Raw genomic sequence first — 14,823 nt, 5'->3', positions numbered from 1 at the left:
GTTCCTCCAACAGATAAGTAGTAAGAGATTTGTCTTCAATTTAGCTGCTGATGTCTTCCATTGATTCAGTTCTCCTTTTTCCTTCCAATGCACTATTTCTGAAATTTTAGTATGAATCTGAATTTGCTATTTCTGTATGGTTTTTAATTTTCTATTTACTTGCTCACTTTGCTCTTGAACTGTTTTCCCGGATATTTCTAGACTTTTCTGTGGTTTCTTTGGTTTTGTCTTATGTTTTCCTTGACCATTTTCTCTATCTGTTGAAGAGTCTTAAATATAACTCTTTTGAATTTCTTATCATGTAATTCCACTTCTCCCTCAGAAAGGTTTTCATGTTCTGTATTTTGGTCACTTGCCTTGCGCCGCCTTGTCCTGTTGCTTTGTGTGATTTTTGTCTGTTGTTGCCAAGACATTGTTATTATTGTATTTGTTTGGTGACTGTATGTTGAGTTATTTCACCTTGGTGTTTTGTTTTGATATATCTGGACAATGGGATTAGTGGCTACTCTGAGCACTAGTTTGACAGCGTGGGGGCACACACACCCTGTCTCCTGGTGGGTATGGTTAACAGTGAGAATGTGGGCACAGGTCTGTGTTTGCTGCTCACATACAGCAGTTGAGGGTGGGCTAGGTGGGTGCTGGCTTCCATCTGTGGTGTGGCTGGTAGTGTGGACAAGTCTCCTGCCAGATAGGGTTTAATTTAAAAAAAGGAAGAGGGGAAGAATGGAAGAGAAAAAAACAAAGTGATATGTAATGAGCTCAAGAATGTGCTGCCAACCAAGGAGGCAGAAAGAAGAGGCGGAAAGCGAGGGGCCTGACTTGTGAGACCAGCAAGTCACTGGGGGGACAGCATAGTGGGGAGGGGGAGACTGGGGTGCAGGGAGATAGGCTGAGCAGACCACCAAGCATGGGAACAGCTATTGTCAGGTAGGGGCTGTGGGGCACATGGGGAGGAGGTATACATGGCAGGTGGCCAGGGTACCCCTGGGTGAGTGCAGCCAGTTGCAAGGAGGGAACCTCTCTGAGTCTCTGAGTTCAAGTCTCCAGCTGCCACCTCATGGGCCTTTCCCCTCCAACCCAAAGGTGAGGGAGAGCTGCTGGTGAGTGGTCTTGCCCCCATGTACTGGATCCCTCCCTGCGCTGTGTTCTGGAAAGTTCCTGAGGCTTCCCTGCCTGCATTTCCCTTCCTTAGACCCAGCTTCCCATGTTCTGCTCACTTGGCTTCACTCAGATTTGTCTCTCCAGGAAACTGTCTTCCTGTTTGTCACCTGGAACGCTACCTGAGTCTAGAAGATCATGCAGTGCCAGGCCAGAGAGCAAAGAGGCATCGTCTGTCTCTCCCCTCAGTCACGGTTTTCATTTCATTTTTTCTTTTAATCAGTGTTTAATGCACATCATTATCCTTTCGCTTCAAGCCCAGGGTTCCAAGATTACTGTCTGCATCTGCTTCGCTTGGTTTCTCGGGGCTTTGCTGTACAGGGTCGGCACGAGGGTCTGACTAGTTTGCCGTCGTCTATCCTCTGGTAGCGTAGTGGTTACGAATTGGGCTGCAAACCTTAAGGTCAGTGGTTCGAAAGTACCAGCTGCTCCGCGGGAGAAAGATGAGGCTTTCTACTCCCGTAAAGATTTACACCCTCGGAAACCCTGTACAGGGTTGCTATGGGTCGAAACCGACTCGACGGCACTTTAACAACAACATCCTCATTACTAGGAGCTCTGGTAGCATAGTGGTTACAAATTGGACTTCGAACCGCCAAGGACAGCAGTTCGAAACTACCAGCTGTTTCGTGGGAGAAAGATGAGACTTTCTACTCCCATAAAGATTTACAGCCTTGGAAATACTGTGTTTTAAATGCCAGCAGGGTCATGTATGGTGGACCGGACCGGGTCCAGTGGATCTTCCAGACTAAGAGAGACTAGGTCTGAAGATCTACTTCCAAAAATCAGTCAGTGACTGTCTTATGAATATTGATTTCCCTTGCCTACTATTGTAAACTTTTGTGGGATAGAAAGGAATATCATGAAACATGATTACAGAAAGCTTGTAGCCCATCTTCAGCCTATAACTGATTGAATACCTAAACGGAGTTCTAGAACTTGCCCAGTGAAAGAGGCTTCTTGTGGAGCCTTTGCAGTGTATAGGACCTTAGGGGAATCCTAAGCCCCATCCAGAACCATCTGAAGGTGGGACATTCCCTCTTGAAAGGATAAGCAGACCAGCTTAGAACAGCTAGAGCAACAGAAGGTACTCTTGAAAGAAAATATGGGCAGGAAAAATCCAACACAAAAATGGCAGTCTGATTGGCTACTACAAGAATAAGCAAGTTGTTCGCTGGGGAGTCATCAAGGCAAGCAATCAAGTCCCTTCAGGATAAACCCCCCCTCTAAGACTGAAACTCATAGGGAACACACAAACAGGTATGTAAGCTTGCTGGCAACCACATTGGTCTCGTGGTGAGTGGAAGAGGGGGAAAGGCAGCAATGAAGAAATGGGCTGAGTTCAACCACATTTCATAGACTCCCCTTGACCTGGAGATGAGAGAGAGAAGAGGAAACACTGGTTGGTCCAAAGTGTGGTGAGACCTGGGGACACCTGATCCCATGGACAAGGACATAGTCACAGAGGGCTAGAGCTGAGAGTGAAGCATCCAGTTGATGAGAGACACAAGACACCCAAACTTGCAGACAGTACCCATTTGACCTAGCCTTGATGGCTTGATAATCAGAACTCAACTAGAGGAAGATTAAAACAACAACAACAACAACAATTTTTGATAAAGGAAAGGAGTGTAAATTGCTATAATTTGATGAACTTGACCTATACTTATGGATGTAGTAGCTCAAAATACTGAGGGAAGGAATGTTTACATCAAGTATCAATCCTATTCCCTCTGTATACAAAGTTGATAATTGATAGGGGCAGACAGGCAACTCAGACATTGGCTACCTAAAATGAGGGGTGATAAAGGCACAAAGTGACTGGCTTACAAGTTTGGGAGTTTTGTTTAAGAATATGTGGGGGAAGGTAGAGTCCCCAGTGAATAGTTTTCATCTTGTCTAGATGGGTCTGGTGAAAAGAGATGGGGATAAGATTCTTATGATTCAATAATGAGTAATCGTTATCATGACTAATTGCCACAGTCACAACTGTAAAGATACAAGTTTTTAACAATTGTTAATTGTTACAGGGGAGTAGTTAATCTTACAGTCCACGGATCCTTAGTTATAAAACCCACTGCCAACTTAGACTCATAACGATCCCACAGAACAGAAGAGCACAGCTACACAGGGTCTCCAAGACTGTAAATCCTTAAGGGCGCAGACAACCTCATCTTTCTCCCAAGGAGCGGCTGGTGAGTTTGAACCTCCAACCTTGTGGTTAGCAGTCCAATACCTAATCCACAGTGCTACCAGGGTCCCAGAGAGTTATCCTAAGAGCCAGCAATTGCTCTCTACACCCCAGAGAACTGAAAGGAGTGTTGGAACAAATTCCTGTATGTTCATGTTCACAGCAGAATTATTCACAATGGCCAGAGTGGGAACAACCGAAGTTGCTCAATGGAAGGATACACTAGGGTTTCAATAGATAGACCAGTTCAGAATGGTTCAAACAGGGGCAGCCCACGTGTTGCATAGCAACCACACATCTCTTGCGTGGCCGATTTTGACTAAGTTCGAAACAGGCTCCACTGAAAGATGGAGGGCAGCCTTTCAACCAGTCAGACTCCCTCTCTCAGGGTCCCTGTGTGGCTTCTCTTCCCAGCAAGCACTCCATCCACCTCGCTAACATTTCTTCTCAAGTTCAGGGTGTCAGAATTTCCATCTGTGTCTGTTTTATTTTGTCTCTGGTTAGGCACTCTGGTAGTGTAGTGGTTACAAATCGGGCTATGAACCGCAAGGTCAGCAGTTCGAAATTACCAGCTGCTCCACGAGAGAAAGATGAGGCTTTCGGCTCCCATAAAGATTTACTGCCTCGGAAACCCTATTCAGGATTGCTATGGGTCAGAACCGACTCAACGGCACTTAACAACAAAAACAATCTTTGTTGTGAAGGGCATATGAAGTGCATCTGCCTAGTCCACCAACTTGCTGGAAGTCCCTTTATTTATCTTTAGGGGTTGGAAACATCACACCTGAGGCTGTGAAACTTTACAGGAGCAGAAGGAATCATCTCTCTCCTGCGGAGCAGCTGGGGAGTTTGAGCTGCTGCTGATCTTACGGTTAGCAGTCTAGTGCTTATCCTATATGAAGGCAAAAATGACCAAGATCCCACAGCTAGTGCCTGGCAGACTGGGTATGTGGGGCCAGAGCCCATGTTTGCAGCCACCACACCAGCTGCCAATGACCAGCTCTGCATAGCTACCATGTCAAGATCACGCTGTCTGGTCAGAACTTTCTGTGGTGACAAATATGTTCTACACCCGCACCATCAGTGTGATGCCTGCTACTATTGAACAGAAAGGGAATATTTTATTTTATTCAATTTTAATTAGTCAAAGTTTAAAGTAAAAAACAGGAATCGTATAAAAACTGTTTTTTTATGGGTTGAACATAACTTTGTTTGGGAAGGTTTGTTGCCTGATACGGCCCCATCAGATGCAGTGGAATGAGGTCCTGCCTGGTCCACTCTGGGAAGGGTTTCAGATCAGACCAATGTAACCCACAGGATTTCCATTGGCGGATATTTGGAAGTCAATCACCAGGCCTTTCTTCTGAGTCTCTTCAACTGTGAGCTCAGCTGGATCCTGTTCTGCACCCTCTCACTGTGTAAGATTTCATAATGGGTGGGGGTGGGGCTGCACATGAGGTGCACTGGCCGGGAATCGAACCAGGGTCTCCTGTATGAAAAATGAGAATTCTAGCCATTTCATATTCACTGTCAAAAATGTAGCTTCTAAACTGAGGTGTGTATGAAATACATACCTGATTTGTTAAAAATAAATAAATAAATTATGAAAATAGGTATATAGAATGCCTCATTGTACACGTGAGAAATAATAAAAACCCCATAAGTGTAGTTTTGCTCTGAAACACAAGGGGTCACCATGAGTTGGCATCAATTCATTGGTAATGGGTTCTTACGGGTCGGATGAAATGCGTTTCCTTTTGTTACTGTAGCTGTCGAATATCTTCAAGTACACACGTACCTCTTTTTTCTAATGGACGGTACAGTTTAAACATTTCTACAACAATCTGGTAACCTTAGACTTCTTGCCATTTGAGACACGAGGAAACAGAGGTACAGAGAAGTTGTGTAAGTAGTCTGGGATCACACAGCTCAAAGAAGCTATAGCTGTATTTACAACCAGGCTGCCTGGTTCCAGAACCACTGAAACTGTGGTTCCCACAGTGTCTGTCCTATGAGATTTCAGCTTAAGTGGACACAGTTACCTGGTCTGAGAAACTGCACTATCTAGTTTTAATTAAACTAATCCTAACTAATTGAGGGGAGTCCTGGTGTGGCATAGTGGGTTAATGTGCTGAACTGCATAGTCAGTTTGAACCGCAAGGTCAGAGGTTCAAGCTCACCAGCCGCTCCTCGGAAATCCTATACAGGGTCGCTATGGGTTGAAACTGACTGGATGGCACTTAACAACTCAACAACAACAACTAATTGATGACTAAGGTGCACCTGACCCAAGCCCTGATATTTCCAATCGCCTCATATGCATGTGAAAGCTGGACAGTGAATAAGGAGGACCATAGAATTGATGTCTTTGAATCAGGGTGTTGGCGAAGAACACTGGATCTATACCATGGGCTTCCATTAGAATGAATACGTTTGTGTTGGAAGGAGTGCATGCAGAATCCTTCTTAGAAGCAAGGATGGAGAGACTTTGTCTCACGTATTTTAAGCATGTTATCAGGAGGGACGAGTCCCTGGAGAAGAACATCATGTTTGGAGAAGTGGAGGGTCAGTAAAAAAGAGGAAGACCCCCCCATGCGATGGACTGACTGACAATTGTGAGGATGGCCCAGCACCGGGCAGTGTGACGTTCTGTTGAGCACGGGGTCGTTATGTCAGGAGCTGACTTGAGGGTACCAGGTAACAACCACCACCCTCATGAACCAAGTGAGAGCGTGTGGCCTGTAAGAGCTCCCGTAGAGAGAGAAACGGGAGACACTGCCCGTTTTTTTGTAACGTAGGCCAAGCACAGACAGAATACAAGTGCTCAGGAGCTCATGTTCCGATGGGACCACAAGCCAGGTCAAAACTTTTTGAAATGATCAAGATGATGACTGCTTGAAATGTCGCACTGTGTCACTCCTGCTGTGGCGCTGTAGGATCAGCACTGGACTGTGAACCACAAGGTCGGCAGTTCAAGCCCACCAGCTGCTCCTCGGAACCCTATACAGGGTTGCTAAGAGTTGGAACTGACGGGACAACACTTAGCAACACGATAACAGTAACCTTAAACGTAATGATCCTCAGATTACATGTTCTTCCCACCTGCTGATGACCCTTGGAAACAGTTGTGTATATAACTTATGAAGAAAAAAAGTGATATATGTTGCTATGCGCCAATCTTTTTTTAAACCGATAAAAGGGCACAGCTGATAAAGTATGGCAGGCACCTTCAGGGGTAAAACCTGGGAGGGGGCACAAATGGGACTAGGCATCATATTCTCGCTCAGTCTGTGTTCACTTTGTGAAATGCATCGTTTGTATTCCCCCAAAGTACGTGTTGTTACATCCTAACCCCTAGAGCTATGAACAGGGGAGCCCCTGGTGGTGCAATTATTAAGCGCTCTGCTGCAAACTGTAAGGATAGTGGGTTAAACCCACCCAGTGGCTACAAGGAAGAAAGACCTGGCAATTTGCTCCAGGAAAGTTGTTGTTAGGTGCCATCGAGTCGGTACCGACTCACAGTGACCTCATGCACAGCAGAGGCCAAGATGACAGTGTAGGAAACCCTACTCTGTCCTATTAGTCCCCCTGTGAGTCAGAATACAAGGAGTCCTGGTGATACAATATTAAGCGCTTGGTTTCTAACCAAAAGGTCGGCAGTCGGAACCCACCAGTCCCCCCTCGGGGGAGAGATGTGGCTCTCTGCTTCCTAAAGATGGCAGCCTATGAAGCCCTCTGGGCAGGTCCTACAAGGTGGCTAGGAGCAGAGAGTTAGGATTAAAGGTACATGGCAGAGGATCTATGACTGTAATTCCATTTGGGAATAGACTTTTCTTTGTGATGCTTATGAGACTTTAGCAGTTTAGGGTGTGTTTAAATCCATCACTTTCAGGATATAAAAGGAGATTAGATCTGTCTAGGCGGGGCTGATGAAAGGAGATGGGGATAGGTCTCTTGTGATACAACAGTGAATAATTGTTATCAGGACTGATTGTGAGGGTGGGAAACGTAAAGGTAGATGTTTTGTAGCAAGGATGGGAGTGATTAACTTTGCAGTCTAGGAGTGGAGGTCCCTGGGACCATCAAGGAAGAAGAGCAGAGAGCAGGACCCTACCCAGAGAAGCAGTGATGCCTGAGATGGAGGCAGAGACAATGACGTGGAGAGATGGAGCAGCTGGGGACTTCAGACCAGAGAGGGAGAGGGGCTGTGTGCTGACGACCGGGGGGCAGGCTTGTAGGATATACCCTTTGGTTGGTTGATGATGCATGGAGGGGATTGTAACCATGGCAATGAAATGATATATGATAGGATGAATGTAAAACTAATGTTCTCCCATGTAAACTATCACATAATTCACAATAAAACGTTAAAAAAAAAGGAGATTAGGAACAGAAGAAGGCAGACACAGGGCAGTCTTGCACTACGTGGAGAAGATGAAGGCAGACCTGTTTCCAAGTCCTGCAACTTCAAGATGGCCAGCGAGAGAAACGAAGACCAGGGCCTGCCCCAGAGCTCACACACAGAACCATCAGTTGACACTTCAAGCCTCCAAACTCTGAGCGCACACTTGTGGAATTTCTGTTATTAGCAGCACTAAGAAATGAAGAAACACAGGTTATATGCCAATAAGACATTAAAATAAAAAACCAGGTCAGAGACCCCAGGATTTCCCACAGGCAACAGTGTGGGAACTAAATTATTTTGAATTTGTTGCCAACACTGATCAAAGAAGATATTGTGTAAAATTCTGGCGTTCAGGATTCTTTTGAAAATTCAACTCTCGCACCACATTCTCTCAGGGCTGAGCCGCAAGAGCTGAGCCGAATGGCAGCAGCCATCTTGTGAGAGCCGCGAGCTGCCCTGTCCACCCCGGACCACCTGGCTGGTGTCCCCTCTTTGAAACCTCTTTCAGGAGAGAGTATGGGGTTCAAGTCTCATCTCTACCACTTCCCGGCTCTGAGAACTTAGACAAATGCTGAGACCACCAATGCCTCAGCTTCTTTGTCTGTAAAATGGGTTCAATCATGTGACCGATGTTCCACGGTTGTTGTGAGCTTAAATGAATCAAGACATAGAGAACCGTACCTGGTATACAGTGGATATTCAGTGGGTGTCAGCGACCATACATGTTGTCTTCTCCCCACAGGCTCAAGTCCCTGCTATTGATCATAGCAACCTTGTCCTTAAGATTTCCAAGGCTGGCAGTCTTTACAGGAGCAAGACAGCCTCACCTTTCTACTGAGGAGCAGCTAGTGGGTTTGAACTGCCAACTTTGCAGTTTGGAGAACAACACTTAACCCATGGCACCACCAGGGCCCCTTATCACGGTAAGAGCTCAGGGATTTGGGTGGAAAATGTAACAGAGCAAGCCAAGCAAACTCAGCTTCAGCAAGGCAGGACTCCTCAACTGGCATTTCTGGAACCTTCTAAAGTCAAGTGCTTCTGCTTTTCTGCCCACCAGCCTGCACACACCCCTGGACTACACGGGCTCTGTCTCTGTCGGCCTGGCCTGCGTGGGCCTGCCAATCAGTCTGCCCCGCCCACTTCCACTCACACCTTCCGGAAGCCCTGCTTTCATTCCGCCCCGCCTTCTAAGGCATCCAGGACAAAGTCTACTCCACACCCTCGACAGGGTGCAGCAGGTGAGGTAGAAACAACCCCAGGGCTGGGGGCCCCTGGTTCTGCCTGCGTGGCGCCCTCTGTGTAGCACATTACTTTCCTCGTTTGTTAAAAAAAAAAACAAAAAAAAAAACATGAAAATGATGTCCGCGATGAGTGGGGGTGAGCTGTGAAGGTTCATTCCAAATTGAGAATTCAGACAGTGCCCCAGCACACATCAAGAACTCAAAAGAATAATTCTAATAATGCTGTTGTGCTATCAAGCGGACTAACAGTGACTCATAGTGACCCTGTGTGTGTGAGTAGAATTGCTCCACAGGATTGCCAGGCCTTTCTTCTGAGGTGCTTCCATGAGAGTTCAAATTGCCAACCTTTTGGCTAAGTAGTTAGTTGATTTCTTAACTGTTTGCACCATCCAAAAGCAAACCCATTGTCATGGAGCTGATTCTGACTCATTACGACCCTACATAGGGTTTGAGACTATACCACCCACAGACTCCTCAATATAAGAAAAAGTTAGCAGAAGTGATTTTTTTCGTCCCCCCTTTTAAAAAAAAAAGTATTCAACTACCCCTGGAGACACCTGTTAGTTTCTTAGTTTCTTTCCTTCCCCACTCTCTCCAACCCACATTCTCAAAAGCCTCTTCTCTTTGATGAGCAAATATTTACTCAGCACCTACTATGTGCCAAGGAGCTCTGGTAGCGTAGTGGTTACAAATCGGGCTGCGAACTGCAAGGTCAGCAGTTCGAAACTACCAGCTGTTCCGCGGGAGAAAGATGAGGCTTTCTGCTCCTGTAAAGATTTACAGCCTCAGAAACCCTGTACAGGGTCGCTATGGGTCAGAACCGACTCGACAGCACAGAACCACAACACTGTGTGCCAAGGACTGTTCTAGGTGGACCAAGCTGATCTGGGGCAGACCAACAGGTGAAAATGAAGCAGAACCAGGCAGTGTGTCATTCCCTTGTGCACAGGGTCACTATGAGTGGGAACCAACTCACAGCACCTAACAACAACAATGATAAACAAGAAAATAAGCCCAAGGTAGTTTCTGAAAACAAGAAATGCAGTGATAGAGAGGTGACAGCGACTGCAGATAGAGCTAAGAAGGCTGGGGGCCAGGGGGCACCTGGGGGAAGGGCAGGCAGGCACTGGACATAGCTTGTACAAAGGCACTGGGGCAGGACCTCGCCTGGTGAGTAGAAAGAACAGTGAAGAGGCCCGTGTGGCTGAAGCAGAGTGAATGTGGGAGACAGGGAAGGGAAGGGCATCCAGGGCCCTGGGGGAGCGGGGGAAGAACTCAAGCTTTTATCCAAGGTAAGTGGAAGCCCTGGAGGCCTGTGGGCAGAGAAGGGCAGGCCAGTGTTGAGTGCACATATGCGCCCTCTGGTGGCCTCTAGGGGAACAGACTCTAGGGGCAGAAGTCAGACACACTGGCCCAAGCTGATGGTGATGGGGCTGGAGCTAGGGGTGTGGTCCCATGGCAGGCTGAGAGCGGCTGGATTTAATGGTAGTCTGGAGACAGGGCTGGGTGGATCTGCTTGGCTGTCGACTGGGTTGGCAGCAGGAGGAGGCTTGAGATGGAAGGCCTTAGGGCCCCGGAAGAAGAAACTGAACATTTTAACACTTCTTTCTTCCTCTCATTCTGCTCCAGCCACACTATTCTCTAACCCTCTGGGTACCGTCCTGCCTCTGGACCTTTGCACATGCTGTTCCTGCTGTCTGTCACATTTCCCCTTCAGCCCCCAAGTTCCCTGACTCCTTCAGGTCTCAGTTCAAATGTCACCTGCTTAAAGTCTCAGGCCACACCCTGTCACACTCTGCTTTATTCTCACCACCTGACACACCATGCCAACTGAGCTCCCTAAGGTTTTCTTGGCTGTCATCTTTAGGGGAGCTGATCACCAGGTCTGTCTTCCTGTATAACCTCTGGGAGGGTTCGAACTGACCACTCTTCAGGTAGTAACCTAGTGCTTAACCATGGTACCACCCGGGCTCCTTGCATACAGATTATAGTCAAGCAAACTCTGGGGGTTGCCATGAGTCGGGGGGAGGGGAACTGATTTGACAACACCGAACAAGTCTGGTGTGCCGCTGTGGATTAACATGCTGGACTGCCAAGGTGGTTTGATCCACAAGGTCGGCAGTTCAAGTTCACCAGCTGCTCCTTGGTAACTCTAAACAGGGTTGCTATGGGTTGGAACTGACTTGACAGCACTTAACAACAACTACGACCACCTCAGTTTGTCAGTTGCTTCACAGTTGTTAAATGCTGTTGAGTTGGTTCTGACTCATAGAGGCTCTGTTTTGGAACAGCATGTGCAAAGACCCTGAGGCCAGCAGGTTTGCAAGGTTGACCTTCAAGTCAGCAGTCTTATCGTACAGCACCACCCCAGGGTTTCGGCTTCACAGTTGGCACTCAATAAATGCATATAAATAAATGCATTGGAGAAATACACCTCACTCAGCATGCACAGCCTTCCATGTCTCCGTGTCACATTTAATTAGTCACAATGTGTGTGTGGCGCCCTAACTATATGCCAGGCCTGCTGGGCACAAGATAAGACTCATCAGTCTTCTGGGGAGAGAGGAATGTGAAACATTTATTGAATGCTTACTGTGTGCCAGGGTAGTGTCCTGCCCTTTCATTGGTTTACTCAGTCAATAAATATTGATTAAGCACCTACGGTGTGCTGGGCTGGTGGCACACTGGTCACCAACCTAAAGGTCAGTGGCTCGAACTCACCAGCTGCTCCTGGGATAAGATGGGGCTGTCTGCTTCTGTAAAGATTTACAGCCTCAAAGCTCCTCTGGGGCAGTTCTATTCTGAGCTGTAGGATTCTGAGTCGGAATCAACTTGGTGGCAGTGGATTTTGGACTATTGTGACCCTCATGCTGGCTGAAAGTGACAAATCTTTGACAATATAAATAAGTAAGCTCTGTTGAGTGTCAAGAGGCGCCTGGGTGGCACAATTGTTAAGCAATCAACTGCTAACCAAAAGGTTGACTGTTCAAAGCCACTCAGTGGTTCCACAGGAGAGAGATCCCATAAAGATGACAGCCTAGGAAACCTTATGGGCATAGGAAACCTTATGGGCAGTTCTACTCAGTGACGTGCCATCACTAGGAGCTGGAGTTTACTCAACAGTGTCAAAGGTCCCTGGATAGAACAAGGTGTTGATGTTCAAAGTCTACCCAAAGACTGTTGTTTCAAACCACTTAGCAGAGAGCAGTGGAAGAAAGGCCAGGCAATCTGCTGCCCTAAGGATGGCTGTGTAGAAAATCATATGGAGCTCAGTTCTGCCTTGCTAACCCATGGGTTTGCCATGAATCAGAATCCACTAGAGGGCACCCAACAATCACAATCTCTGGAAGCAGATTGCCAGGACTTTCTTCTGCGGTGCTGCTATATGGGTTGGAACTGCCAATTGTTAGGTCAGCAGGTGAGTGCAAACCGCTTGTGCTGCCCCAGCTCCTTCACAACCCTAGGAGGCAGGACAATGTTGATAGTCTTTTGATAGCTGAGAAAACAGATGCAAAGAGAGGCAAAGTGCTTACCTTAGGTCACATGTGTGGAAAGTGGAGGCCTGGTCCCAGGGCCATGCATTTAATCACTGAGCATTTACTATATATCAACCTCTTTGCACAAACCATGCTAACAGGGAAGCCAGGGATAGAACATTTAGCATGGCTACAACTGCTCATTGGGAGCATGGTGGCTCGGTAGGATAAGCACTAGACTGAATCTAAAGGTTGGCAGTTCAAACCCACCAGCTGCTCCATGGGAGAAACACAAGGTTTCTGCTCCCAGAAACCCTATACAGGGTGGCTGTGTGTCAGAACCGACTTGATAATACTTAACAACAACCCTGACCTTTAAGGAGCCCTGGAGGGGCGACAGTTAAGCGCTCAGCTGTGGAACAAAAGGTCAGCAGTTGGACCACCAGTTCCTCCACAGGAGAAAAGGATGACAGCCTAAGAAACCTTCTGAAAGGGGAGCTCCACTCTGTCAAACGGTCACTCTGGACTCCACCAAACACCACCACCCTGACCTTTGACAGATTCTACTTATCTGTTTGATCATCTGTCTACCTGACCATGGCTTCCCCACCTGTCCCTTCTTGATTCTTACTGTATACCCAGTGTACTGAAAAGTACCCCCTAAGTGTGACCATCAGGCAGAGAGCCCTCTGAGGCCCAGACAAGCCCCAGAAAGACTGGACCCAGGAGGAAATGGGGGACTGGAGTGGTTGCATGATTTAAGGCACCCATGCTTCTATCAGATTCCTGGTGTGGCGCTGTACGTTTAGCACTGGACTGCGGTTCAAACCCACCAGCTGCTCCTTGGAACCCCATACAGAGTCACTATGAGTCTGAACCGACTTGGCTGCACTTAACACCATGCTCCTATAGCTGCTGGTGGAGTGTGACAAGTTACATTGTCCACGGCAGAGGGCAAAGAGTGGATCCCCAAGATCTGGGCTCGACAGGACGGTGGAGACTGGGTCAGGGAATCAGGGTCCCATCGTGAGAGGGGGTTGCAGGGAAACTCAGGAAAAGTGAGGTTTCAGAAGCCCTGGGGGCTGGGAGAGGAAGGGGGGAGTGACACATACAACTTGGTCTAGTAAGTCCCAAATTCAGCATGACGAGTGTGTGTGTGAGGGGGCGTTTTGGAGGAGAAATCGGCAGCTGTTAGTAAGAAATCAGAGGAGTCGGGAGGATTTGGGGTGTCAGGGAGAAATGAGGGCGCAAAAAAGATCCGGAGAGGAATCTGGAGTTTCAGCAAGAAATCCAGGGAGTTGTGGGGCCGGTCTTCGGGAAGTTGGGAAGAAATGGAGTCGGGGGAAGAAAACCAAAATTCAGAAGAGGAATGCCTGGGGTGCTGGGAGAAATCCGGGAGATTGGGAGATTCAGGTCACTGGGGAGGTACTTCTAGGGTGTTGGGGTGGAATCCAGGGCTCTGGGGAGGGAGCTGGTGCGCTGAGAGAGGGTCTCAGCGCGCGGCGGGGTTAGGACCCCGAGAGTTTAGGGCAGGCGAGAAGTCGCAGGAGTGGGCCACCGGCTACCTGCAGCCCCACAAGGTCGAGCCCTGCCCCGCATCCCAGCCCGTTCCAACCTACCAGCGTCCCGGAGCACCACCGGCCGCACGACTCTGATCCTGGCCCCGGGCTTCTGGGCGCGCGGCCTGAAGGCGGGTAGGCACCTCCTGTGCGTACAGTCTCCCGGCGGCTCTGCCCGGTGCCCGCGCCCGCGCTCTCACTCGCGCCCGCGCCCACGCCCCCATCCCTTCCGCTGGCTGGTTGGGGCGGAGCCCGACGCGGTGAGGTCACACTTCCCGGGCCCGGAGCCAGGCAGAGAAAACCCCACAACCCTGTGGCCCTGCCCTCCTCTCCTTTGCCACGTTCTCCTTCAGTGCGTCAAACACCCCCGGGGACAAGAGAGACCAGAGTCTACCAGGGGTACAGACAAGAAAATCACCTCTACTGCTCGGGGCTCGGAGCCAGGGGGGGAAAACCCCAGAACCCTGCGGCCCAGCCCCCAGTCCTTTGCCACGTTCTCCTTCAGTGCGTCAAACACCCCCGGGGACAAGAGAGACCATGGTCTACCAGAGGTACAGACAAGAAAGTCACCTCTACTTCAAATGGTTATTATGGTTCCTTGCCATAGAATTGATTCGGCTTTTGGCGACCTCAGGTGTGCAGAGTAGAACTGGGTTTGCAATGACGGAATTATTGGTTGGAAGCAGATCGCTAGGCCTATCTTCAGAGCTGGGGCTGATGAATTCAAATTGCAAGTTTTTAGTCAGGAGCCGATTGCTTAATCTTTTGCGCCACCCAGAGATTCTCAATTAAA

Source organism: Chrysochloris asiatica, unplaced genomic scaffold (assembly GCF_000296735.1).
Source record: "Chrysochloris asiatica unplaced genomic scaffold, ChrAsi1.0 scaffold00125, whole genome shotgun sequence".
Lineage (NCBI taxonomy): Eukaryota > Metazoa > Chordata > Mammalia > Afrosoricida > Chrysochloridae > Chrysochloris > Chrysochloris asiatica.
Note: the sequence above shows the minus strand (reverse complement) of the source record.